Source organism: Sus scrofa, chromosome 7 (assembly GCF_000003025.6).
Source record: "Sus scrofa isolate TJ Tabasco breed Duroc chromosome 7, Sscrofa11.1, whole genome shotgun sequence".
In the NCBI taxonomy this organism is placed as follows: domain Eukaryota; kingdom Metazoa; phylum Chordata; class Mammalia; order Artiodactyla; family Suidae; genus Sus; species Sus scrofa.
This window is the reverse complement of record NC_010449.5, coordinates 59,621,820-59,649,509: the sequence shown is the minus strand read 5'-3', so window position 1 is coordinate 59,649,509 and position 27,690 is coordinate 59,621,820. Positions and strand designations below refer to the sequence as shown.

Genomic DNA, 27,690 nt, shown 5'->3' with positions numbered 1-27,690 from the left:
ATCAGCCAGGGGCCAGCACTTGAGAACTTGGGCTGTGGAATCCTAGTGGCCAGGGTTTGAATCCGGGTGTCAGTAAGGCCCGTGCCCTGTGGTTGTGGATTTCACGGGATATATAGGCAAAGCATGGAGTAGGTGTGTTTCCTCCTCCTACTTTCCCCTCCTCCCTGCCTCTGGGCCACCACAGCTTCCTGAAGAGACTGGAAGCCCTACATTGCCCCTCATTAGTTTTCTGAGTTTAGGCACTGAATAGTTTGATCCTCACATAATCAGTGACTAAAATGCTACCAGACATTGTCCTGGTGCCTAAGATTCCACCACGGAAGCACCACTGCTCGGTTCCAAACCTCCTTTTAAGTAGCAACCTCTTGCCTGGGAGATAAACATCCCACTTCTGAGCAGGGGCAGTTGTGCTGGGAGATGGGGGCAGTGATTATCTTTTAGTGCAAGTGGTGCCTGTGAGTGAGGACAAGAGGAAGAAGACTGGAAGAGGGGAGTTTGCGACCCTGAAATGCTGGCCGGCTCTCTTGCCTTTGGCTGAGGGGTTTCCCTGATGGTGAGTGATGGAAAACCCAGAGATTATTCAGCATCTGAGAGAAGCCATGCATGCACATCATGCCATACTCACACCAGAGAAAATGGAAGGCTTACCTTCTCAAGATGGGCCTGGAGCCAAGGAGCCAGTGCTTGTGTACCTGCAGGCCTGCTGGGCACCTCCAGGGGAATCATGCCATCCCAAGCACGACATTGCTAGGAGTCTGGAGGCAGAGAGCTGGGGAGGGAGCCCCCCGCATTGGAGTGGAGCTTCGATATTGCCTGGATATGTCTCTTTGCCACGGACAGCTTCTCCTGGGAAATCTGCTTTAATGGATCCAGAGGAGCAATTTGTAATCAGCCCATCAAATGTTCAGATACTCTTTCAGCTGGACTCTCCTTTGCTGGGAGTCCCTGCCCTGTGGTGGATGAAGACTCGCCCTCAGGATCTGCACTCCCTGCACCGCATATACAGCACAGCCCGGAACCACTGACTGGGTCGGTCTTACCCCAAGTGAGTCCAGGCTCACTGACCCATTGGGAATGGCCAGGTCTCATCGTCCCAGGGCTTCTGGGAACCAGGTCCCAAGGCTGGGCAACTCCCAGCTCAAGCTGACTCTTGCCGATCCGGTAGAGGCTCCAGGACCCACTCCTCCTCCTTCCTCTGACCCCTCCAGCTCCACCTGTGTCCCATCTTTCTCCCCTCCCCCACCCCCAGGGCCCTGGTGCTTGAAGCTTATTCCTGAACTTAGGGTCCCTTGATCGGCTTCCTCACCCCATTTTCTCAGGCTTGGGAGTCACTGAAGAACCCAGGATGGAGACTTTTTAAAAAATGTTTTCTAACTGGATTTTTCCTAGTATATTTATTTTGATACTGGCCATCTTACTGACCTCCCTCATGGTCTCTTATTAGTTTTTCAGTTGATTCTCTTGAGTTTTCTGGGTAAACAATCATATCATGAACGAATAATGATAGCAATTTCCCCTCCTTCCCGAACGTTTTGCTTTTTATTTTTAAGGTACTATTTCCAATGACTGGAACTTCCCAGACAATGTAAACTAATTGTGATAATAACAGGCATCTTTGTCCTGCTCTGACTTAAATATGAATACCTCTTGCGGGTGTTTTATTGCTAAGAATGATGTTACCTGTTGGTCGCGGATGGGTATTTTTTATGATGTCAAGGAAATGTTCTTTTATTTGTATTTTACTAAGACTTTTCATCAGGACGGATGTTCAGTTTTCTCAAATGCGTTTTTGTTGTCTGTGAAGACTGTCACATAACTTTTCCCATTCTGGTAATTGACATGATTAATTACAGGGACTGATTTTTCTGATATGTAATCATCTTTACTCCGTTGCATTTCTAACAGAGCCATCTGCACCATGGGGAGGAGATCTATTGCCCGAGAGAAATCTGGTTGAATAGCAGATCTGTATTGTGCCCTGAATCCCAGGGCTGTGAGCACGCTCATACTTTGGCCCCCCACACTCCCTAAACCAGGAGGCCAATTAATCTAGGCAGGTGCACTGTGATGCTTAGGGGCTTGGGCTTGGGGCTCTGGAGAGCTGGATAGGGTGGCTGGGCCCAGGGTAATCTTTTTTTTTTTTTTTTGTCTTTTTAGGGCTGAACCCGCAGCATATAGAAGTTCCCAGGCTAGGGGTTGAATCAGAGCTGCAGCTGCCAGCCTACACCACAGCCACAGCAACGCGGGATCTGATCTGCCTCCGTGACCAATGCCACAGCTCACGGCAACGCCAGATCCTTAACCCACTGAACAAGGCCAGGGATCAAACCCCCATCCTCATGGATACTAGTCAGGTTCATTACCACTGAACCAGGATGGCAACTCCCCAGAGTGGTCTTATTTTAAAGGTCAGTCAGATCAGTTGACTCCCTCCAGCAGTTCCTCATTGGCTTCAGCTGAAGACCCAAGTATCTCAGGCCTCTTAGAACTGGCCTCTGTCGAACACCCCAGACCCTCAACCCTGAGGAAATAGATTCTGGCAGTGGCAAACCCGCCTCTCATTCTGTGCCTCTGGGCCTTCTCCCGTGCTGCTCCCCTGCCCGAGCTGCCCTTCCCACCTTCCCTCCCCAGGTAGGACTCATCAGTTCCAAGGAACCTCTCTGCCTCCATAGGCTCGGTCAGGAGCCCTCCCCTGGGGAGATGGCACCACAGTCCCCAAGCTCATTGCCTCTTTGGAACTTACCAGGCAAAGATAGTGTCTCTGCACATCAACCTCCAGGAGCTCAGGAAGCCAAGGAGTGGCCCGCTCCACCCGCGGTCCCATCCATTGCCCAGCCCAGGGCCAGCCCCGCAACATGTGTTGCTCCATCAGCCCTGGAGTGAATGCACCTGCAACCACACATGCGTTCACACTCAGCAATGCTCCTGAATGTGCCCCGCTGGGGTCCCCCACCCCACCGGTGATCCCCGTGCCCCCCGGGGTTTGCTGTATTGCTCTGACAGCAGTGAGCATTGAGGGGTCCCCATTACTGGCCTCACAGGCAGCGGCAGCTCCCTGGAGCCTCTTTAGAAAATGCAGTCAGCCTTGTTTCCTCCTCATAAACAACAACTTAGCGCAGCGTCCGGGCCCCAGGGGAGAATGCTCCCCCCACAGCTGCTGCCATTGGAGATGCAGCGGGGGAAGCCAAATGGACCCAGGAGGGACCAGATGACTGGGAATAGATGGGAGGCGGGTGGGAGGGCCTCTGATGGGCCCTGCTCCCTTGGGTTTCCTTGCAGCCCAGATGCTGGCACCTGATTTCGGCCTTGGCAAAAGTGCTGACTTTGCCTCTCACTGGGCCTCAGGCTCATCCTCTGGTCTTCCCAGGGTCTTCTCAGTCCATCCTCCAGAGGATCCTTTATTTTAGGGCTGCAAATGAAGCACATGGAACTTCCCAGGTTAGGAGTCGAATTAGAGCTGTAGCCATAGGCTTACGCCACAGCCACAGCAATGCCAGATCTGAGCTGCATCTGTGACCTATGCTGCAGCTTGCTGCAACGCCAGATCCTTGAATCCATTGAGTGATCCCAGGGATTGAACCCACATCCTCATGGATACTAGGCAGGTTCTTAACCCGCTGATCCACAACAGCAACTTCTCTAGCAGATCCACTTATCACACTCTGCCTTGTCCTAGCCACAAGGCGGCCAGCAGGAGTTCTCATCTCTTGGGACAAGCGGATATCAAATGAATCAAATGGCTGCTAAAAGCCCCCTCTCTTGCACCCAACTATCCCTAACCCTCCCCCCCCCACCCCGCCTCCAGCAATCCTGAGTTACATGACATATTCCTGGCCAAGAATCTGATGAGCAGTTGGATGACATGGCATAAAGGATGTCAAGTTTGGGTTGTGAGGTCAGACAGAACGGAGTTCCAATTCTAGCTCCACGCTTTGTTAGCTGTGTGATCTTGGGCACAGTGCTTAACCTCTCTGAGCCTCTGTTTCTTCATTTGAGGAGATGAAAGCCCACCTGGAGGGCTGTGGTGTGGATTAAATGGAATGACTGACAGACCCTGCAGGACCCAGCACAGTGTCTGACACAGAGTAGGAGCTCAGTTAAGGTTAGCTCATGTTAAACATTACAGATGAGGGCAGGCTGGGCCAGAGCTGTGGCCTCACAATCTGTGACCTCAAGTACTGGTGGGCAGAGGAGGCGAGGAGTCAGGTGTCAAGTTACTGCTGAATCTCCTTCTCAGCCCTGGGCTTGTGTTTACAGCAGCACTTTCTGCAAGGACTATTACTTCCAATCAAAGACCCAGGTGCCTGCAGCCTTGGGTCCCTGCCTCTGCCCTATAGTCTCTTATTTATTTACAAACCTTGACATGGTGCTTCCCGAGTGCCCAGCAGAGTTAGGAGCCTTTCATGCCTATTCACCTTATATGTATAACAACAATCTTATATGTTCACCTTATATGTATAACAACAATCTTATGATCAACTCCTTTAATCTAATAATAGCATGAGGTAGATACTATTATTATTTCCATTTTACAGATGAGGGGGCTGACGGTTCCGGATTTGCCCAAGGTCACCAGCTAACAAGCGGGAGTGCCACTTTCAGCCAGCAGGGACATCATGGATAAGGTGACTCGGGCTCCAAGGTGGGATCATGGAGGGTACCTGAAATGTCTTCCCCCAAATGAGGAGCTAGGGTGACAGAGACATTCTCGGGGGGACTTGGCAGCCCGTGACGGGGCACAGCAGGAGCATCAGTATCGTCCTGCAAATGTCCATCATGGATGCCACATCTCAGGCCACGGCAGGTATTTCCCTGGAGAGAGGACAGTGGAAACTTGGAACAGGAGAGCTTTTTATTATTCAGAATAACCACACTATTTAATTTACTATTAATAATAGCTCTTGAGTCAACCTTCTCTTGAAGAGAAGAGAGAACTCAAACGCTGGCCCTCTCTCCCCTCCCTCCCTCCCTCCCTCCTCAGAATACTGCAGGTGCAGTCATGAATGATTGAGCTGTTTGGGGGGCTGGAGGGAGTGAAATTGGAGCCCAACTCACACAGTGGACCCAGTAACCCCTCTTCCCAGCACGGCCTTGTGCTGCTGTTCCTCTGTGGGTCCCCGGAGTTCCCCACCAACCCCCAGCTGTCAGACCCCAGGAGGGAAAGGAGGCTGAGCTAGAGGGCAGAGGCCAGGGGGCTGCGTTCCAGCTGGAGCAAAAGCAAGGCTGGGCTCAGCAATCCTTGCCCTCCTTGTCCTGGGGGCAGGAGTGAGTGTATGGGGATTGTAGGCAGAGACCCCTTTGGGGGCCCATCCTCTGCCCTCTTTGTCCAATGGGGGGCACAGTGTAAGGAGCACATGAAGAGAGGAATGGAGCCAGGGAGAAGACCTGGACTCTTGCCAGGGGCGTATTTGGCTTGGAGTTTGGAAGACTCCAGGGGCCTGCAACCTGCCTTCAAAGAACTGGAGGGATTTGGTGTCTCAGCCACTAGTCTTCACCAAGGGCCCTCTCTGCCAGGTGCTGAGAATGTGTGGCTCAGCCTCGATGGAGCTGCCAGAGGGGGAGAAGTAATAGACAGGAACATAACTAATGCCACCCAAAGGCAGGGCTTCTGGGGCAGAACCACCAGGACCGGACGGAAGTCATAGGAGGCAAGCACTTGATTTGCCTGAATCAAAGCTAGATGGGTTTCCTGGTTCTCAGACGTGATGGTGCAAAGACTTTCCTCCAGAGTCAAGTTTGGCCCTCAGGTGTTTATTCAAGATGGCACTGGGCTCATGGGCACCCATTGTCCTTTACCCTCTTCCTGTATTTGGGCCTTTGAATGATCTCACCTGTGTCAGGTGGCCTCACGGGGCTGACATCCCAGAAGGCACAGGTCTCTTTCTCCTGTTCTTCCAACTGCCCGACTGTGCAGCGCTGGAGGACCATGGCTGTCCCCACAGGCTGTGGGATGAAGGTCTGGGGGCTGCACACCAGCATCCTGGCCCCACTCCCATCCTGGGAGAGAGCCACCAGCCTCCTTTCCTCTCCTGTCCAGCACTCCTCTTGAGCTGAATCCTAGGCATCCTTAGGTGATGGAAGAGTGCTTTATAACCAACACCGCTGTAGGTGGTTGGAGATCAGCTGGTGATACTTGAGCTTTCTTAATCTGCTAGAGCTGGGTTACACGTACCTGCACACACACACACTCTTACACACGCACACTCACATGCATGCCAGCTCTCATTACGAGGGCCCCACTCTTTATTCAAGGAGCGGTCCCGGGTGTCTGAATGGATGCTTGAAGACTCTGTCTTTGCAATTAACACACTGCTGCAGTATTATTAGCCTCTGATAGGCAGGTCTGCTTTTGCCAGAGACTATAAATATGTGGGGCCAATGACTCAGCAAATCTGTTGCTATTTTTCTTGCAGGTCTGTGTGGATCTATGTCTGTGTACACCATGGCCCCATCTCCAAGCAGCTCCCATGGCTTGTATCCATGGAAACACAGTTCTCCCCAACTACAGTACTCTGGCTGACAAACACTGGGAGTCTCCCCAGCCCCTTACCCACCTTGGAGGGGGGAGCGTGGACCATGAGGGCTCTGGCCAAGCAGGAGGTTGGCACTGGTGGAGGAGGTGCCACTTTCTCAAGTGCTTTGAAATCAAGGCAAGACCAAGCCTCCAAGCCCTTCCCCCACTGGTCTGTGATCAAGGCCTTGTCACCTGCTCAAGGCAAGAGCCTGGTGAGGGGAGCCCTTACTGAGGCCTGGGCCCTCATTGGAGGGAGGTTGGCATTGGCAGTCCCTGAGAGCTGCCGGTGGTGTGGCGGGGGAGGTAGGGTGGGACTGCTGCCCTGGGCAGTGGGGATGGAAGAGGGAGCCTAGGGAATGGGGGAAGGGGCAGTGGTGATGAGATCGAGGAAAGAGATCAAATTGGGGGTAAAACCTGAGGCCCTTGACTCCTGACTTTGATTCTGTCAACAGAAGCTGTGGGACAGAGAATAGAGCATGGGCTTTGGAATTCCTCCCTTCCCCATCCCTCCCTCCCTTCCTTCCAGAAAGATTCACATTTGCTTACTTTGTGCCAGGCCCTGTGCTGGGTGTCAGGGCACAGAGATGGATCTGAACCTGGCCCTTCTCCTTGAGGGCTCACAGTCTCAGGGGAGAGGACAGATTCAACATGAAGTCAGCGAGCTCTGGGGTCCTGAATGTCAGGATGGAGCAGCGGGGCAAGGAGGGTGGGAAGAGCCGCCCCTGGGGTGGGAGAGCCAGCCTTCCTCACCGAGCTGCCAGAAGGATGGGGCAGGTGGGGCCGGTGCTGGCAGGAGGCAGAGAGGATGTTCCGCGCAGATGGGCAGCCCCGGCCGGTGGGTTGGCGAGAGACTCACACACAGACTTGTGACTCTGGCTCCTACGAGTGATGTTCCCTTGAGAAAGCGACCTAAGCTTTCTGGACAATAAAATGGGAAACCACAACACCTACCTCACTGTGCTGGATGAGAATTAAATAAAGCAGTCTGGCCCCAATCTAGTGAACATTTATTGTACTAACTATAAACCAGAATGCTCTACAGACCCGTTACTTTCCCCTTGGGGTCTGTTCTTCATGTCACATGAGGAGGCTGGGCCGGTGACGCCCGGAGGCCCAGCACCTCTAACTTTTCCTGTCCTGCATTTCCTCCTTTTCCAAATGGGAGAAGAAGGCTCCACCAGGTCTCAGAAGTGAAGGAGGAGTTCTTGTCATGGCTCAGTGGTTAACAAATCTGACTAGGAACCATGAGGTTGCGGGTTCGATCCCCGGCCTTGCTCAGTGGGTTAAGGATCCGGCATTGCCGTGAGCTGTGGTGTAGGTTACAGATGCGGCTCGGATCTAGCCTGGGAACCTCCATATGCTGCGGGAGCGGCCCTAGAAATGGCAAAAAGACCAAAAAAAAAAAGTGAAGGAACGAGTCATGGACTCATTCAAAGGACATTAACAGATGTTTAGCAAGGGCTGCTTGGTTCCCCCACTGCTTAGGGAAAGCAGGGCCAGGCTGATGTCACAGCTGCCCCTTTCATGGGACTCAGCCCTCCCCTCAGAACACCCACGGTGGCTGGAGGAACCCCCATGACCCATAGCCTTGGAGCAGCAAGGCCAGGCCTCAGCATGCCCCGATGCTCTCCCCGATTCTCTCTTTTCTCTTCGGGAAAAGCGGAGGATCCGAGGCCTGGACTCTGAGTTCTAAGGACTGTCTGGTCCACCTCTGGCCTCCGGACCCCTGAGGTCCTCGTTCTTCAAGCCCCAGGGAGGCTGGGGACCGAAGTGCTTGAACACCCTCTTTGTCATCCCTATTGTGAAGCCACACTGACCCTGGGTAACCCCTGTCACTATCCCCCCATTTCACGGAGGAGGAAACCACAGCTCAGAGGGTTTAAGGACCGGCCCAAGGTCCTCCAGATGAGGCTGGCAGAGCTAGAGATCAGTCAGCGTCACTCCAGCACCCAAGCTCTCTCTGCCCTTCTGCACCTCACCCTCGGGCACCCTGGGTAAACCTCCTCAAATCTTTCGGGAAGCAGAAGAGATAAAAATAGCACATGGACTTGGGAAGTGGGAGCAGCAAGTTGCAGAACAATCCACACAGGCCAATTGCTGGCGGTGTGTGCAAAACCACCTCAGGATGGCACAGGGACATGTGTGTGAACATACACAAGAGTAAGCGCACAGAGGTAGGTCTGGAAGGAGGTCTTTGCTGCTGTTTGAACGATGTTCATCTCTGGGCGGGGGGAGGGGAGGGCGAGGGGCCTGTCCCCTTATTATTCAACATACTTCTGAACGGGTTCAGTTTTTATGACAATGAGAATGTATCCATGTATCACTTGCACAATAAAAACACTGTACACAGGAGGGACGCTTCTGCCCTGGGGGACCCACCTCCCCACACCGGGAGCAGAGCCATGCTGTGTGAGGGCAGGGATTGGTCTGCGTGGAAGGCTGTGGTTGGCAGGGGTGAGCCTGACAGCCCAGGTGGGCTGGTTCCCGGGAACTTTTCAAATAGACAAGAGAGCCCAGGAGACTCCGCCTATTTCATCTGGCTTTTGATGACTCAGACAGCAGCCCCTCCATCCATTTTATGGACAAGGTCCTTGAAGATCAGTGTCAGCTTAGCCCAAGGTGAGAGAGCCGCCCCTCCATCCATTTTATAGACAGAGTCCCTGAAGGTCAGCATCAGCTTAGCCCAAGGTCAGAGGGCTCCGTGGCTTGCTTGGTTAGTACTCCTACCTAATTAGCAAGGCTGAGTGAGACCTTTATCTTCAGACTGGTCTGGCTTTGCTTTAGACAGTCTGTCATAGACTCTCAGAGCCTCAGCTTTCCTCCCTGCAAACTGGGATTGATACACCTACCTTGCAGAGTGTTTTGTGAGAGTTGAACAAGACCAAGTTTGCTAAATGGCTGTCACCAGACGGGCTCTCTTCATGGTGCTTCCCCAGCCCTCTTCTCTCTTTCTGTGTCAAAGGCATGCTGTTCTGGCCTCAGCATGGTGCAGACAAGGCACAGGCCTTGGCCTGAATCCTGGCTCGGCTGCACAGAAACAATCCCCATCCACTGAGCACGTGGTGGGTGCCAGGATCATGCCAAGGGCTGTGCACACAACTCCTTAATCCTAACCCTCCCTACATCTGAGACAGCCCCTGCTTTACAGATGTGGGAATCGAGGTAGGAGATTACGCTGGCCTCATACAATGACTTTGAAAGAATTCCCTCTTTTTCTATCATTTGGAAGATTTTGTGTCATTAGGTAGCATTCACCATGAAAATCATCTGGGGTTAGAGTTTTCTCTGTGAGAAGAGTTTTTGATTACAAACTCAATGTCCTTAGGGCTTTTAGAAGCATTCCTCTTTTCTATTTCTTCTCATGTTCGTTTTGGTAAATTTCCCCATCCTTAAGAAGATAATCGCAATTCCTACCTGGCAGGGTTATGGGCCAGGGTGACGGAGTCATCTACTCCCTGAGTATAGTGACTGAGCAGCACGCTCACTTAGGCCTGGAACACATTAGGTCTCCTGACATTGCACCTGGGCATCCTGATGTCCAGCCCTCTGTCCATCAGAGCCTAAGGGGCCCAGGATGGGAGCCAGTGCCTCCTCTTTGGGTCCAGGGCCTGCACTCTTCTAAAATGCCAGAGAAACTTGGGATATGACAGGAAAGCCCTGAAAGATTGGCACATGAGGCTGGAAGGGCTGACTGAGCCCTCCAAGCACCCAGGGAGCCAGGGGAAGTGGAACCCTCTGAACCCCCACATCAATGGACTCAGCAGCTCTGGTTTTGCAATGCTGAGTGCCCGATGATGACATGCAGGTACTGGGTAATGCTTATGGAGGGGGAGAAAGGGATCTCAGGAATGGCGGGGATGGGGAGGAATTTCAGAGGAACAATTTCTTGGTCCAGAGGAGGGAGGGGATGAAAGTTTTATCCAGGAAGCTTTCAGGGCCAGATGGTTACAACCATAGGGGATGCCCCCTGCCTCTCCCTCCTCTCTGATTCCCAGTTCCCAAGTCCTGGAGGAGATGATTATAATTGCGGGCCCTGCAAGGTCCCCTACGACCACCCCTCCAGCTCCGGAGCTGAGGCAATACGGGGCCTGCACCATACTGCCCGAAATGCTTTGCCCTTGACTCTCTTTCCTCATTAAACAGCAGGGTTGAGTGGGGGTGGGGCAGAATGCCCAGAATGAGAACCTACTCTGCTGTCTTGGCTCCAGGCTTACATTCCCTCCCTGCTCTGGGACACTGTTAGCAGCTGAGCTTGTGATTGGATGTACTCATTCCTGTGTCCAGCCTTCTGAGGACTGCTCCCAGGGATCCCCCATGCAAGGATGTTCTAGGCCCTGTGACAGCTTGGCAGCTCAGAATGCTCCGCGTGGCCTCAGGAGCTTAAGGAGAGCTCAGTAAAATCTTAACAAAGGCATGAGCAAAAGAACGATGGCTCCCTGGAAGACTGGAATACCGACTATATGTACCCAGCTTATAAAGGTAAAAAGACCCGGTCTGATGAGAGAGGCCAGCATACACACAAAGCTTCCCATCTTTAGGTGCTAAACGTAGTGCTGAAAGTGGCCCAGATTATTGTGTGGACACTCATATCGAAACCATCTTGGGGGTTAAGGAAAGGTCGGGGGGCATTGGAAGAGGTCGCATGGGCTGAGTTTGAGAGTTGGTAGAGTTGAGAGTGCAGGGACTAGGAAATTACACAGGGGAGGAAGAGGCCACGTGGTCCCTGATCTCAGTCTAGCAGTGGAGTTACTGACACTCAACACTCAGCCTTATTTCCAGGTCAGTTCCTGCTTTAAGAGGGTCCTGGGCGCACAGTGCATTGGAAGCTTGGGGTCCTGACCTCCTGCAGTAAATACTGAGGTCAGAGGAAAGAGATCCCTTTCTACCAGGCTCAGCATTTCTTTCTTTCTTTTTTCTTTTTTTGGTCTTTTTGCCATTTCTTGGGCCGCTCCCAAGGCATATGGAGGTTCCCAGGCTAGGGGTTGAATCAGAGCTGTAGCCACCGGCTTACACCAGAGCCACAGCAACACAGGATCTGAGCCGTGTCTGCAACCTACACCACAGCTCACTGCAACGCCAGATCCTTAACCCACTGTGTAAGGCCAGGGATTGAACCTGTGTCCTCATGGATACTAGTCAGATTCGTTTCTGCTGAGCCACAACGGGAACTCCTCTGATGTTTTTAAAAAGAGCACCTGGGAGCCCACCTAGGGCTTCCCTTACATTGCACTGGCCAGAAGTAGGTCACTTGGCTACCTCTAGACCAATCACTGGAAGGTGGCTGGGGAGAGAGGGCTGGTGGAGGGGTTTGGATCAAGTGGCCAACAGTGTCTGCTGCAGATGGGCATTCACAGTAGCACATGGCCATCAGCCCCGGGATGTGGGAGCAAGCCTGTCCAAAAATGGCCTTCTTGGAGTGGTCATTCAACTAACATTAATACTTGCCCTAGGTTGACTAGTGACTGGGCCCTGGAGCTCAGTGAGGACATGAGCTTCAGTTCAATCCAGGTAGCAGAGAGAGCAGGAGACCAAAGCGAGCCCAGCCCTGAGGAAAAGGGATCCTGGATGGAGGTCCTGTCCCCTGGATGTCAGAGGGTCCTGAGCCTGCAAACGTCTTTTCTTGACTTTGGAGAAAAGGAGTTTAAATAAGGCTAGCCTCAAAGCCCCACTTCACTGACCACTTATGAACTGGCTTCCCTTGGAGGTTGGAGGAGGTATGCAGGCAAGCATGGGTAGTAGAGTCACCTATGAATTGGATGTGGCGTGAGAGGGTGACTGCTCTCCCAGAAACATCAGCCCCCCACAGTACCAGAGATCCCAAGCTACCCCCCACCGACCCTGCTCTAAGAGCTCCTCTTTCCACCCCTGATATGTGACACATCCTTACCCCTCAGAGCCCTGAGCACAGGAGGCTCCCGATGTTACAGCACAGAAAGGTCTTCCGGGTCCTCTCCAGTTTCCCATCTAACCTCAGAGGGAGTGCAGGGATCCACTCTGGGCCTGGCAAGAAACGCCCAAAAGCTGGGTATCAGAAGACCTGTGTGACCTTGGGCAAGTCAGTCAACCTCTCTGGGCCTTTAGTGACACCTTGTGGCAGCATCTGCTTGAAACCACACTGCTCTGGTGAAAGAAAAACTCCTATCTCCTTCCCACCACTCCCTTCCACCATGCCCAGGCCTGTCTCATCTCTCCTGGCACATCTGATCCAGCCCTTCCGGCCGCACGAAAGTGAACCAACTTCCCCAGGGAAGCAATCATGGCTCACTCCTGCCATCTGGAGTCATAGGTCTCAGGGCTCATCGGCTCTGGGACAAGGACTTGGGGACATGTGCTGATCACATGATGGCAAGAAATCTCCCCGTTTTCCAGAAAGAAAGTGAGTCCATAGCCAAGTGAGGCGTTGTCTGAGTTACCAGCCTCCGGCTCCTATTCTCATTCTCTCCTCTGACAGATGTAGCCAGAAAGTGGCCAGAAAGAGTTCCCTGCTTGTGTGTGTGTGTGTGTATGTCTCTGTGTATGTGTGTGTGTACAAGGGTGTCTGTGTGGTGTGTATGTGTGGGTATGACTGTGTATGTGTGTGTGAGTGACAGTTTAAAGTGTGAGAGTGTGTATGTCTGTGTGTGACTGTGTGAGAGAGTATGTGTGTGCGACTGTTTGTGTGTGAGAGTGTGTCTGTGTATGTGTGTATGACTGTGTGTGTGTGTCTGCATATGTGTGTATGTGTCTGTGTGTTTGTATGTGTCTGTGTGTGTGCACCTGCTGCTTCACAACTGGGGACCCTGGGACCTTCCTCCAGGGGCTCCTGTAATAAGACAGGTTCAGCCCAAACTCCAGGCTGACGCGGGAGCCCTGGTGCTTGGCCTCTGAGATGAGGCCCCGCCCCAGCGGGTTATCGGCCTCAGTGTTCTTGGCTTCCTTTCTCGCCTCATGAGGCCAACACCCTCTGCTCTGCTCTCCCACTATCCAAACCTGCTCCTGCCCAGAGACGTGCTGGTTGGAAGGGATCTAATAAAATCCCTCCTCGAGGCAGCTGTTCATGACCAGTAAGGGGGCCCAGAGGGGATTGGTAGGTTGCCTTCTAGGCCCAGAGCCAAGCGCTAATGGTGGAATTTCAAACCAGGTCTCTGTGGCCCAAAACATTTTCTCTTCCAGCCTGGCAGTCTGACCTGCTGGCACGAGGAGGGAGTTTGGGGCAGGAGAGAAAAGGTGTCCTGGGCTCCCCACATCCCCTGTCAGTCACCTGGGGACTGCAAGGAGGGGGAGGGGTTTGGGTCACTGATGGACAGGGCTTGGGGCTTGTTTGGGCCTGCAGTGGCCCAGCTCCAGACATGAAGGTTAAGGGTAATGGAGTAGCTGCTCTGGCAAGGCATTTACTACCTGAATGTTGGAGGTTGGCCTGAACCCCTTCCACCACACATGCACATCCCTGAGATTTGAAAGCCCCTGAGAAGGCAGGGAGCATATCCAAGGCCCCCTTTGGCTGGAAGACACCTGTGGCAACCCAATGCAGGTCTGTTCTGATGCAGACATTATGTCATTTCATTCTCTCCAGCCCCGTGAGATGGACATCATCCTTATCCCATTTCACAGATGAGTAAACTGAGGCTCAAAGATGTGCGGCAGATTCCTGCCATACCATATCAAGGCTCAGGGCCGTGTGCTGCCTGAGGCTATGGCACAGGCCTCCACCTTATCCCTGGGCAGAGTGCCCCAGGCTAGGCTCTAGGAACCACCCTGCTGTTGGAGCAGAACCAGGAATGTGGGCAGGCTTTTGAGGTCAGGCTCCTGGCACTGTTACGCACCGGCCACTTCTCTCCATGTAACAGCTCTGCCCCTAAGGCCTGTTCCTATGCCTTTTCTGCTCTGAAACATGCAATGGTTCCCCATCAGCCACAGCACCCACTGTCACCCTCCCCACATCACTAGGCTTAGCCTGACCCATACATCCACCCTCTCAGCACCACCTGCACTGCTGCCCTCCCTCCATGTTCACCTTGGCCTCTCATCCTTCAAAGGCCACTCTTCCAGGAAAGATTCCTTTGTAACTGGGGCAAGTTATTTAACCTCCCCAGATCGTGCCTCTGGAGGAGGAAGAAGTGGGGCAGAAAGCAGGAACAATAAGAATCTGCTTCATAGAGTTCCTGTGGCTCAGCAGTTAACGATACTGATTAGCATCCATGAGGTCGCAGGTTCGATCCCTGGCCTCGCTCAATGGGTTAAGGATCTGGCGTTGCAATGAGCTGTGGTGTGGGTCTCAGACGTGGCTCAGATCCTGTGTTGCTGTGGCTGTGGTATAGGCCAGCAGCTGCAGCTCTGACCCCTAGCCTGGGAACCTCCATATGCCTCGTGTACAGCCCAGAGGAAAAAAAAAAAAAAAAGAAAGAAATCTGCTTCAAAAAGGGTGCAGTGCAGCTTTCACTAAATGAGACAATGCTTCCTTGGGGCCCAGCAGGTGCCCTGCCCACACCAAGGGCTCAGGCTTCATTCATCATTCTGCTGTGGGAATCTATGGGTCCCCTTTCTGAGCTGCCGGAGCACCCATGGTCCCTGTCCTCTGCTCTGTTGACTTTGAAGAGTGACTTGGGGATACCTTCCCCTACTCCTGGGCTCCTCCACGGCCACATCCTGAACCCTGGGGCCCAGGACCACACAGCTCACCTTCTTGGCCCTCAGAACACCCTGGGAGTTGGGCTTTCCTCCTCAGCCCTGGCAGCACCAATGGAGAATTTCAAGCCAGCTTTTCGGATGTGTAATGTGAAGGGGGCCGGGGTGGGGGCAGGGCCTGGGCTGGCTCCTCCACCCTCCCCAGCCCTGGTGAGAGCGCTCATTATCTCCCTTCCGTGGGAGCTAGGCCTTGGGGTGAAGCCAGCCCTCAGCCTTTGATGGGAGGAAAACTTAATTACCTTCTCAGGCAGAGGATAATGAGGAGCAGATGAAAAGCCTGGCAAGGCTGTTCCTCCCCAGTCCTCCCCAGTCCCCCCACCCCGCCCCAGCTCAGCCCTGATTCAGCCCCCAGCTGGCCCCTACCCCAACCTCAGCTTCTCCAGATGCAAGTGAAGACCTTGTACCTTGGCCTATGATAGGATCCAGGCGGCCATGGCCCTTGTGGGATGCACAGATCATGGGGACTCCCCGGTGCCTGGAATCCCCCGTTAGCACTTCCTGTGGGGGTCACCACGAGTGCTCTTGCCCAGTTGGAGTGGTCAGGATCTCTAGATCCTGGGACGCTTTGGATTAGGAAGTGACAAAGCTGGACATGAGGGTTTCTGGTTCGTATGATGGACTCCTGATGGAAAACGAAGACAGGAACAGGTTTCACAGAGAATCTGGGTGGTTCATGGGCCTGCCTCCTGTGGGGTCTGGTGGCCCCAGCACTCACTGTGCTCTTAGCCTGCAGTGCGCAGGGAGGGGGCGGAGGGGAGGGGAAAGAGAAGGTGTCAAGATTGTTTGGGCAAGAGTGATGGGGAGAGGGAGTTGGGCAGGGGAGTAAAGACCATCCTTGCAAGGCAGACGCAGCATCCTGGGTTCTTTCCTGTGGGTAGCAATGAATGCTCTACCTCAAGCCGGGGGCACTCCCCTGCCCTGCCCTTGGACATGTCACCAAGTTCAGCCCAAAGGAGCGACCCTAACCCTGGGCTCGGGGCTCTAGTGCTGCATTCAAGACTCAGAGAGCGTTGATGAGCCTGAGGCCAGCTGGTCCTCCTGGCAGCGGGCACCTCCAGAACAGGATGGGTGGAGAGGGGCCTGAGGGAGAATTCCTGCCTACAACAGCAGCCACCCCCATCCCGGTGCCTGAGCCCCCGCCCCTCTTAGTGCCACTCCCTCCCAGAGGAGTGAGGGGCTCCTTGGGGATAGCAGTTCATTCTGCCACTGACTGACTGGTTTTTATGATCCTGGGCAAGTCACTCTACTCTTTTTTTGTCTTTTCTAGGGCTGCCCCTGAGGTATACGGAGGTTCCCAGGATAGGAGTCTAATCGGAGCTGCAGCCGCCGGCCAACGCCAGAGCCACAGCAACACAGGATCTGAGCCGCATCTGCAACCTACACTGCAGCTCACAGCAACGCTGGATCCTTAACCCACTGAGCAAGGCCAGGGATTGAATCTGCAACCTCACAGTTCCTAGTTGGATTTGTTAACCACTGAGCCACGACAGGAACTCCTCTCTCTCTCTTTCTTTTTTTTTTTAGGGCTGCACGTGTGGCTTGTGGAAGTTTCCAGGGTAGGGGTCAAATCAGAGCTACAGCTATCGGCCTACACCACAACAAAAGCCACAGCCATGCGGGATCTGAGCCGCATCTGCACCCTACAAGGCAGTTCTCGGTAACGCTGGATTCTTAACCCACTGAGCAAGGCCAGGAATCAAATCCACATCTTCATGGATACTAGTCAGATTCTTAATCTGCAGAGCCACAATGGGAATTCCCAAGTCACTCTGCTCTTTAAGCCTCAGTGGCCTCATCTATAAAATGGGGATTATAATAGTATCACATAGGGTTGATATGAGGATTTAAAAAGATTATGGAAATTGCTTAGTGTAGTACCTGGCAAGGGACAAGTGCTCACAATGTTAGATATTATCATGGTTGTTATTATTAATCCCATTGGACAGTGCTTCTCAACTTTAAAAAATTGCAGCCTCTCTTATGATAAGCATATGAAGCTCAAACTCCTCTTGTTAGTGGTACAGGTGTGAAAATGTCAAAGAAATAAAAGGTTGAGGCCAAAAGCAAATCAAAGCACTTATTATGTGGAATATGCTTTTTTAAAAGGAAAATCACCCCCCCCCCCACACACACACAGCGCAGGCTCTCTCAGAGGATGGGGTATGGGGGAGGTGAGAACAGCTTGGGCTGGATTTTTGGGTCCTTGAGCCAACCAGGGAGAGGCCAGGCAGGGGCCTTGGAGGGAAGAGTGGCCAGGGGAGGGGGTGCAGAGGGTCTGGAGCTCAGGGCGGCTCCTCTTTGGCGGGCACCTCTCTCCCTTCGCCCGCCCTGCAGTGGCCTCTTGGATCCCAGCCCAGGCTCCCAGCTCAGATAGTGATGATGACTTTGAGGCAACAGAGGGAACCGTTTGGAATACAAATAAATACCTTTGAACCCACTGATCCCAGTAGGCACCCCATTCTCATGCTAATGTGAGAGAGAGGCTGGAAGCAGCTTTTGAAGTGGAAATTGCCAACTATAGGAAACCCACCCCAAGCCTAGGTCCTGGGACCTGGACAGGGTCTCTGGTCCTTTCCAGCACAGCCCGCTAGTGCCCAGGTTCAAGTCCCCTGGCAGCTGGATTGGTCCTACAGCTCAGGGTCCGTGAGTGGGACACTGCCCCTTCCCTATCTCCCTGTGCAGATAAATAACCATCCACGTAAGGATAACACCTGCCTTTACCCTCCCTCCTGTGCCTCGGTTCTTCCTGCCTCTGGTTATCGCCTGTAACCCTCGCCCAGGGACATGAGCTCACAGAAAGTGTCACATAGCCACAGACTTTGCAATGGTGGTGCCAGGATCCAAATCCAGGTGTGTGCACCCCAGGGTTCCAGCCTCAAGATCTTTTGGCTTCCCATTGGGTTCATGGGGCTGGTGGCCTTGGAGACCTGGTGAGCCACAAGGTGACATCAGGGAAGCCTGGTATGGGGATGAGGTGGGGGTGGGGTGCTGGCCAAGATCCTGGCCTTGAGTGGTGCAGTCATAGGCAGAGGCCAGGTTCTGACATTGACCCAGAGATGGTGGCTCAGGTCCAGGAGGGAACCTCCTCTAGTGCTGCATCTGAGTTCCAGCCCTGGCCACACTGGGGTCGGGGAGCAGACAGAGCTGGGCAGGAATTCTTTTTTTTTTTTTTTTTTTTAGGGCCACACCTGGGGCATCTGGAAGTTCCCAGGCTAGGGGTCGAATGGGAACTGTAGCTGCTGGCCTACACCACAGCCACAGCAACACCAGATCTGAGCCACCTCTGCAGCCTACACCACAGCTCACAGCAATGCCAGATCCTTAATCCACTGAGCAAGGCCAGGGATTGAACCTGAGTCCTCATGGATAATATTCGGGTTCTTAACCCACTGAGACACAAGGGGAGCCACAAGGGGAACTCCAAGGATGCTCCTTGTGTTGGCAGTTCCTCTTTCCCTGCTTGCTCTACTGCTCTCAAACTTTCTGCCTCTAATTCCTGGTCTTAGATTCTGTTTTGGAGAAAAGCCTTCTCAAGACAGTGAGCTACACAGTAGAACTGTCTTAACTATGGATTCCCTCTCTCACTGGGCTCCACCCCTGACTCCTGGGGCTGCCTGTCCAACAAAATCCCATCTTGGCTTCCAAGGGTTCTCTGGGGTGTGCGCAGGGCCCCACAGAGGAGTGTTACTCGGGGAAGTATTTCCTGAAATGAAACTCCATGGTCCCTGAGGGAGGGAGTGAATGGGGCCTGGTGACGCTGAGGTGGGATGGGGAGAAGAAAGTTGCTGGGGGTTTGATGGGAAAGCCATTTTGCCTAATTGGATCGTGCACATTAAACCAGCAACTACAAGAGCAAAGGCGGGGGGTGGGGGAAACAGTGCAAAAATGGCTGGAATGGGCAGCCAGGGAGATGGGGGCTCTGAGGATTCAGTGGGAATAAAGGATTAGGGTTTAGGGCCAGGCAAGGACACTCCATCCCACCTCTTGCTAACTAGGGCATAGAGAAGGTGCTAGGCAGAGGGCGGGAACTGGGACTCTGCTGAATGCACCATCTACTAAAGCCAGGCTCGCACCAGGAGTTTTTGCTGGCTCCCACTCACTCCTAAGCTGCTTTACATGCACTACCAGATGTAAATCTTGCAGCGAATCTGTGAAGTGGGTGCAATTGCTCTCCCAACTTCCCAGGATGGATCTGTACGGAGAGGCAAGTGACCCGCCTAAGGTCACATGGGAGTTTAACAACCCCATTCACCAACAGCTGGGCATGAAATGATCTCTGTAGGGAAGAAGGAGAGAGGAGAAGAGAGGCCAGACCTCCTGGTGATGGATGGAGAAGGCTTTTGGAGGATCTGTGGTGTTGACACAGACCCTAAGCCCTCATGCGAGCCAGCCACCCAGTAATGAAAGTGTTAATTTGTTCATTCCATCACTTACTCCAACATCTGAGCCTGTGTGGTTGTAAAGACAGAACATGGCCTTGTGAAAGGAGAAGCCCTGGGCCCTGGTGCTTGGGGGAGGAGGATGGAGCGCTCTGGGAGGGTCAGAGCTATCAGAAAGGCTTCCTGGAGAAGTGGGACTGGAACGGGTTACTTCCCCTCTCTGGACCCAAGATGCCTCATCCGGAAAACAGGAAGCGGCATCTCTGCCTTGCTCCCTCTTTCTAGGAGCAAGTGGAAGGATCCAGGAGCATCTGATGTTGTGCTAGAGACTGATCAAGATGCTGTTGGGAAGGCTCAGGTGAGCACAAAGCCTGGAAAATGCACCTGGCTGAGCCTAGAGAGGCGGGGAATAGAGGAAGGTTCCTCTCTCTCTTATAGATCTGCGCCATGTCTCTGGGGAGGGGCTCTCTTGAGACTCTTTTGTCCTTGATCAAGCAAGTTATGCTCCTAGCTGGCAGCACCCAGTTGGAGAGACACAGGCCCCTCTCCATCCACGCCCCTGCTGTGCCAGCTACTGCCATCCCAGAAGCCTCAGACTCCAGGCAGCTCTGCCCCAACTTGGCCATCCTTACAGCCAGCCACCTGTCCAGTAAGCCCCCAGGGCCTGTCTTCCCAGATCTGGAGCTTTATGGCTGGAAGAGCCCCATCTGGATCCTGAGCCCCCAGCCAAACTCCCAACATCCCAGCAGCATCTCACATGGCACAAACGTCCCCAATAATTCCTGAGAAAGTTGTGATCAGAATGCAGCTCTCAAGAGCTCTTCAGCGATGATCTGCTCAACAAATGGTGGCGTTGGCCATTATTCTGAAGGTAGACATCCATCAGGGCTCAGAGGGTGACTGGGTGACCAGTTGTGGGGTACAGTCTGTGACCATGGCTCATTGTATGATCATGTTCAGAGTTCAGCCTAGAGATGCTGTCAGAAACTACTGTTTCTAGGACTTGACTCTCCTAAGAGCCAGGTGCCAGGGGCTCTGGGACTGCCCACGGGGAGCAGTGTAAGGTAATCCGTAAGAGAAGGGGCTGTGGAGTCATGTGGGCTGGGTCTGAATCCTGGCTTTACCACTTGCTGACTCTCACTTGGCCAATGTTCTGGCCACTAACCCTTGGGTTACTCAACAGTCAAGGAGGCTAAGAAGACATAGACTGGGAAGGCCAAATGAGATGAAAAGCCACAGTGAGCCTGGCACACCGTGAGTGTCAGGAAACATCAGTCTCTGTCACATGCATGTCTACATGCACAGGTCCACACGCACACGTCCACACCATTGTCCTGGAGGCTCCGGGGCTCACAGCTCCACAGCTGGCCCCAAGGCTGCCCTCCTGATGCAGTGTAGAGTCAGAGTCAAAGGACCAGCTTGTCTGCTCATCCCTGGCCAAAAGAGCCACTGGGTCCTGGGGGACTTAGCTGGAGGCAGGAAGGCTCGGGGTAGGGAAGGTTTGGGGGCAAGACTCTCACTCCTTTGATAACCCTTGACTTTTACTCAGAGGCCTTGGGACCTCTGCTTGGCTGTGGCCTGGGCTCTCTAAGGGCAGATCAGCCCTGCAGCCCTGGCCCCCGCAGTCACCAGATCTGAGCTGAGGACCCCAGGCTTCTGGGGGAGCTTCCTGGGTTCCCTCCCACGTGCCCTTTCTCACCTGCTGCCTAGTCTCCAACAAGCCACCTTCTCTCTCTTCCAGCTGCCCCCTGGCCCACGTCTCTGTCCCTCCATCATGAGATTCCAGGATTCTTGCATTTTTTTTGGCTTCCTCTTTTCTCCCCTCTCCTTCATCTGGATGTTTTCTAAGAGGTCAGAATTCCAGCTACCAGCCAGCCTTCCCTGCCCCATCCAGCAAGACTGATATCTGCTCTCCATTTTCCCAGAGGAGAAAAGGGCTGAAACCTAATGAGGTTGATGAGGATGGTGCCGGCGGGTTGGTGAGGGAGAGCTATGAGGGCCAGGAATGGGCTGGGCCTGGGGGCCCCCTTTGGGACCTAAGCCATCGATCATGGGTAGCTAAGGAGCTGTCTCGTCAGAAACAAAGATGATACTCAATAATCCCAGATCCCTACTTCCTGTCCTAGGACCCTGGTCTTAGAAAAGTCTCATAGATTCCAAGCAAGACCACTAGGGACAGCCTCAGCCCTGTATCTTCCAGGCTGAGCAGCTTGGAGCAAGTTACTTAACCTCTCTGTGCTCTGGTTTCCTCATCTGTGAAAATGGACTGCTGTGAGGAGTACATGAGCACTGGGCACAGGACCTAGAACATGGCAGATTCCCCATAATTGTTGGCTATTGTCATCTGCACCAGTAGACGCCAAACATTTCTGACAACTCATTCCGATCAGTAAAAAACATGTCCAGTATATACAGATATTAATTCATTTTTAAATTACAGGCATGTATTTCTACACTAACATATTCTGTGTGTTATAAAACAGATACAAAATAGTCATTTTAAAAGGCTAAGATATTAAAAATCAAATATAAATAGAAGTTCTGTGACATTCTTCCCACACCCCAGTGGATCCTTTTGTGTCCTCACTGGGGGCAGGAACAGTACTTGGGAGACTACTTCATGTGCTAGCAGCCTTCGTAAATTGTGGTGATTTGGGCAGCAGCCCCTTCCAAAAAGCTCCTGCCAGGGCTGATGTGAGAGGAGACGCTATGTGGCCCCCATGTGGGAGCCAGGGAGAGCTAATGTGGGTGATTAAATCATTTGCAATAATCCATTTGGAACAGCAGCCGTGTCTAACATGAGCGTGATGACTGCTCCACAAATAGAAATGTGGCCAGGGAGGCCATTTGTGGGACATAGTCCAAGGGCATGGGGTAAGCCCAGGCTGGTTCTTCCCTGATACTCAGTGTCTTCTTGCTGACGTCAGCCCACCAGGCTCTGCACCTGCCCATGCAAGGGATCAATCTGGCCTTTCCCCACCTAAACACAAGGTTCTCTCCTGCCTCTGAATCAATCCCTCCTCTTCCAGGAAGCCCTCACTGATGGCCCTTTCTCCTTAACTGTCCCCTAGAATAAGTCCTCCAAATCTGAATATTCCTCCCTGCCTCTCTTCCATGTTCCTTTCCTTTCTTTTAATAACAGCCATGCACCCAGCCTGGTTCTGTCCTGTGTATGCCATGTATACAAAACCGGTAGCTTCTGCTCTCTCATCATCATTTCCCCCCTTCTTCTGGAAACTGTAACTACCTTTTCCTTTTGTGAAATTTCCCTTCTCTCATTTCAGTCTATGAGATCGGGGTGGGGTTGACCCCCCCCCCCATGCTTCTAAGAATGAGCATATCACGAAGGCCTAGCCAATGACAGGGTGGTGGTCACATGATCCATCCTGGGTCAATGAGATTCTGCTTTGGGACTTTGGCTGGAATCCCTGGGGAAAATATGCCCTCTACTGCAATGGCTAAGTTGATAAAATGTGAACTAGGAACGGCTGGGGACTTTTTGCCACCACAAAGAGAGGGGGCGCGGAAAAAACTTACGGATTCTTAATGACCTCAGTTGAACTGCTGATTCACCTAGGCCTGAAATGTATTCCTTTATATGAGCCAATAAATTCCTTTTTCATGCTTAGACTATTTTGAGGGTGTTTTGTTTTGTTTTTGTTTTTGAATGAAGGCTACCTTCTAGTTACTACCTCCTGTGATTATTGTAATATTTTCTGCCAATCTTCCTTTCCTCCCCTTGCCCCCCTCCGCACAGCAGCAGGCTCAGCATGCTGTGTCCTCATATGGTCCATCAGGCCCTCAGTGACCTCCCTTCCCTTACCAATGTGACCTCCCCTCCTCTTCCTTTTCTCTTCCCTCATTCTCTTCCAGCCACACTGGCCTCCTTGCTGCTTCTCAACAAATGCCCAGCACCCTCCCCGCTACCTCTGGGCCTTTTCACTTGCTGTTCCTTCAGCTCGTTATACCCTTAGGCCTAGATGATCCTGAAGGCTTACTCCATGACTGTTTTTCCATCTCATCTCAGCTGGCACAGTTCCCGACCAGCCCGTAGCAAAGAGCAACCTCCCTGCCACCCCTAGTCCTCCATATTTCCTTAGCCTGCTTTATTTATCTGTAGCACTTGTATTTAATTGTCTTCCTCATCACCTAGCCTCTGCCTGATATGTCTTAAGTGCTCAAAACAAGTCTGTCTCTGTCACCTAGATTGTAAGCTTCACAAGAAGAAGCCTTTGCTTTATTCACTGAGGCATCCCCAGGGCTAGAACTGAGCCTGACACACAGCAGGTGCTCAGTAAACATTGAACAAATGTGCTTCTATTACTGTCACACGAGGCTGAGCCCTGTCTCTCCCTGGCCTCAGTATCCAGGAAAGGAGCTAAGGGCTTCTCCTCCTCCATCTCTCCCACTTGTTGATCCATCACATTATGGCTGGTTCCCTTCCATCCTGCATTCTCCTTCAAAATCCCTATCATACTTGTGTCCTGAGGGGTGGGGGGTAGTCCATCTTCCTCATCACCTAGCCTCTGCCTGATACGTCTTAAGTGCTCAAAACAGGTTTACTAATGAGACTCTGAACAGCACTGGTCAAGGCAGTCCCTTCCTAGGTATCCAAGTCAGTTTTGAAAGAGCAGCTGTTTGCTCCCTGATTACCAGCCTTGCCATGGACACACTCAGAAGACACCTCTTTTCTAAATAAGGCAGCACGATGACTGCAGGCTCTGGGCAGCATCCTGTACCTCTCCTGGTAGGAGCTAGAGGCAGGCAAAGGTGTTTCATTAGAAAAGTGTTGAGAAAGGGGGGTAATTGAGGTGCCTACCACCTCTTAGGGTAATTTGGAGGCCTGTAATTTAGATGCAAAATAAAAGAGCAAAAACAAGAATGAACAATTAGGTCACTGATCTGTTTCCCCATCTCAGGGCCCAGGTGTCACCTGGCCAGTCCTCTTCCCACTCTCTCCAGCATGGCCAGAAACTCTAGCAAAGAGGTAGCTCTGCTAAGCATTTGCTTACGAAAGCTTTGGCCTCCTACTCTCTGTGGACAGGGAAGTGGTGGCTCAGGGGTATTTCTGGGACTATGTGGAGTCCCTCTCCTTCCTGAAAGAGATAACATCTTGGTCCAGCCCAGCCAAGCCTGAGGTCTTCTTAGGGCTTATTTGACTTGTTGGGGTTGCTGATGTGATTTGGCCCAATTACCACACTTCCAATACCCATTCTCTCCGATTTTTCTTAGTAATAGAACCTCAGTTTTATTCCAGGTAGCAAGATACCCAGCTGAAAAACTATTATTTCTCAGGCTTCCTTTCACCTAGAGGTCATCAATGATATATAAGCAGAAGTTGGCGTGTGGTCATTTGGGAATATTTCTTAAGGGGAAGATAGATTGATAAATAGATGACACTTGCCATTTTACACTATACTCCACATTTCTGCTTCTTGCCTGGAATGTGGATATGATGGCTGGAGCTCAAGTAGCCATTTTGGACCCTCAAGAATGAATGCCAGATGCTAAGGATAGTGGGTCAGTAGTGCTGGTAGATAACATTTTTTGTATCATGGAGTAGAAGAGAACCCAGGACCTCCCCTCTCCAAGTTCTAGAGGAAAACACACTCATACAGCTTATTACCAATACAAATGGGAAAAAAAATCTGGGTTCACGGAGGGTCATAGCCAGGAGGTGCTGTGGATCTCAGGGGAGGCAGCAGCCTGTAGGAATTAGAGAGGTTTTCGTGGAGGAGGAGGGAACCTTGGACCTGGAAGGGCCATCTGGGGGCAGGAGGCTTTGAGAAGGAGAGGTGCAGAGGAGACAGAGGCCACCCGACTCCAGAGGCTAAGATAACACTTAATGCTAAGGGGACCTCGACCTCTGTGTCCACAGGGAATTGAGCGGGAAGAAATGTCCTCATCTGAAAATACAGCGTTCACAGTCAGATCAGGCCCTGGTGGGAGACCAAGGAATGAGAACTGAGAAACTCTTTGCTTGAGAACATAAGGGAGAACCTCACCCAGGGGTCTGGGCAGCAGGGCCTGGGACCAGCGCATATGGGCCATTTCAGAGGTTAGACAAAAACCCTGTACCTGGTGCCTCTCTAGGGCTATGAGCAAGTTGACCTACCTGCTTCCAATTCCTTGCCTTCCAGCGGGACTTGAAGAAGCCATCCTGAACTTGGGACACTCCGACCTTTGCCTCCGGGCCTGGCTCTGCCACCTCTTCCCCCTGCATTGTTTCTACTCTTCCTCTTCTCAGGTCCACAGACCTCCATGCTCTAGGCTCTCAACAAACTCAGGGACAGTAACACTCAAGGCCCACAGGTTGATGTCTTTCAGCCTAGAGGAGAAAATCTGCCCCAGGGCAACTAGGCTGACTCAGAGGACCCTTCTCCCATGGCCAACTGCTCTGAAAAGCCCTCTTCCTCTCACCTGTCCTTCCCTCCTCCACACCCCGCCCCTAGCCAGGTGATAGAGGGCAGAGAGACATAAACAACCCATGGTTTCCAATTAATATTTAATTGCAACTTGAAATCCTTAATTGCAGCTGAAACGCTATTGCTGGTGAAGGCGTGATGGTGGGGATGGGGGTGGGGGTGACCCAGTTAGAGATGCTTGGCCCCTGCTGGACCGGGAGCACTGAGCCAGCAGAGGAGGGGGTCAGAGGGCAGGCTGAGCCTGGCTGGGTGCTCTGGCCAATTACCCGAGGATGCCGTGGCAGAGCAGTTGTGCCGCCGGCCCTGGGCTGCCCTCTCAGTGGCCAGAGGCAGGCACTTTGGCCTGTCCCCTGGGAAGGGCCATCTGAGAAGTCCCATTTGTCAGTATCTCATTATGACTATAGAGGGTCCTGACAGGACAGGCAGCAGGCTCCACCTGGCCAATTAGAGCCCTCCCCTGGAGCAGGGCCCAGAAGCAGGAGCTTTCTGGAGTAGGAGGGCTTTGAGGGCCCTCACAGGAGACCAGGGCTGATCTCAGGGAGGCTCAGGCCCTGCAGAGGTGGGGTAGGTGACTGATTAGCAATTACAGCCCAAACTGTACTCAGCTGGGAGAGCGGATGCAGTGCCACTTGGATGTAGGCTGACCAACTGTCCTGGTTCGTCTGCAACCGAGGGCTTTCCTGGGCTGTGGGACTGTCAGTGCTAAAAGCAGGACCACCTTAGGTAACTGTGATGAGTTGGTCACACTAGTTGGAAGCAATTAGCACCTATGACACCAGTAGTTTTGGGGAGCAGTAGTTGCCCTGAGGCTCCTTGGTGATGAGATGCCTAACTACAGGGAGAGGGGCCACCCATTCTCCCACCTTGACACCGTGACCTCTAGGGGCCACCATTGTGACCCACAGGGGGTGTCACTTGCATCCTTGGCTACACTCACTTGTGCATTCTGTCCAGCCATCTATATGGCATCCACTTGGAGGGGGAGACAGACGTGAGCTCAGGCCCCCCCGCCCCATAGGCAGCCCCAGATTTATCTGGAGTGAGGCATGTACCTGGTCTGAGCCTCAGTTTCCCCATCTGATTTCCCAGGGAGTGGCCTGGACCAGGTAGGGGTGTGGCCAGGTGAGGAGCTCCAGGCCAGGAGGGAGCGGTGGATGGACACTGTGGGACCCAGAAGGCTGTCATGCGGGAGAGACCCCTCCCCCCAGCCCGTGATGGGGGGCCAGAGTGTCCAGCGAAGGAAGTGGCTCCGAGGTCACCTGCCCCTCTGCTTGCCGCCCCCTCCAGGGCTGCATTTGCAAACTCTTCAGCGAAAGCAGCTGGTTCTCCATAGGAGCTATTACCTGAGACCTGACAGCTAAAGACAACAGAAAGCCTGCAAGTTGGCTTCCCTCCTTGGGCTTGCCTGGAAGCTGGCTTGAGGCTGCCAGGCAGGAGTGGGGGCTGGGCAGGGTGGAGGCAGAGCCTGGCTGCAGTGGGGGCTGGTGAGGGGCTGGGCTCAGGATAGCAGCTGGGGTAGCGGCAAGGACTAGAGGGGTGGGAGGATGGGTTTTTTTTGGAGAATTGGGGGAGGGTCCCACAGGCAAGCGTCGCCTGGTAACCCAACTCCAGCTCACTTTCTTTCACTCATTCATTCATTGGCTCATTCATTTTACAGAGTCTTACTGAGCAGCTGCTACTTGCAGGCCCAATCCCTGGTGCTGGGGGA

General features: G+C 52.9%; 1 long non-coding RNA gene across 3 annotated transcripts; it reads right to left on the bottom strand.

The window, feature by feature from the left end:
• On the bottom strand, positions 422-25,981 carry LOC102167130. 3 transcript variants are annotated; one of them, XR_002345839.1, is made up of 8 exons: positions 25,673-25,981; positions 15,583-15,800; positions 12,402-12,514; positions 5,832-7,432; positions 4,662-4,812; positions 3,295-3,409; positions 2,744-2,889; positions 422-858 (listed from the first exon to the last, which is right to left on the bottom strand). It is a non-coding gene; the product is annotated as an uncharacterized LOC102167130 (long non-coding RNA). The 3 variants fall into 3 exon arrangements; XR_002345838.1 differs by lacking the exon at positions 15,583-15,800; XR_002345840.1 differs by lacking the exon at positions 15,583-15,800 and having other exon boundaries at positions 422-855.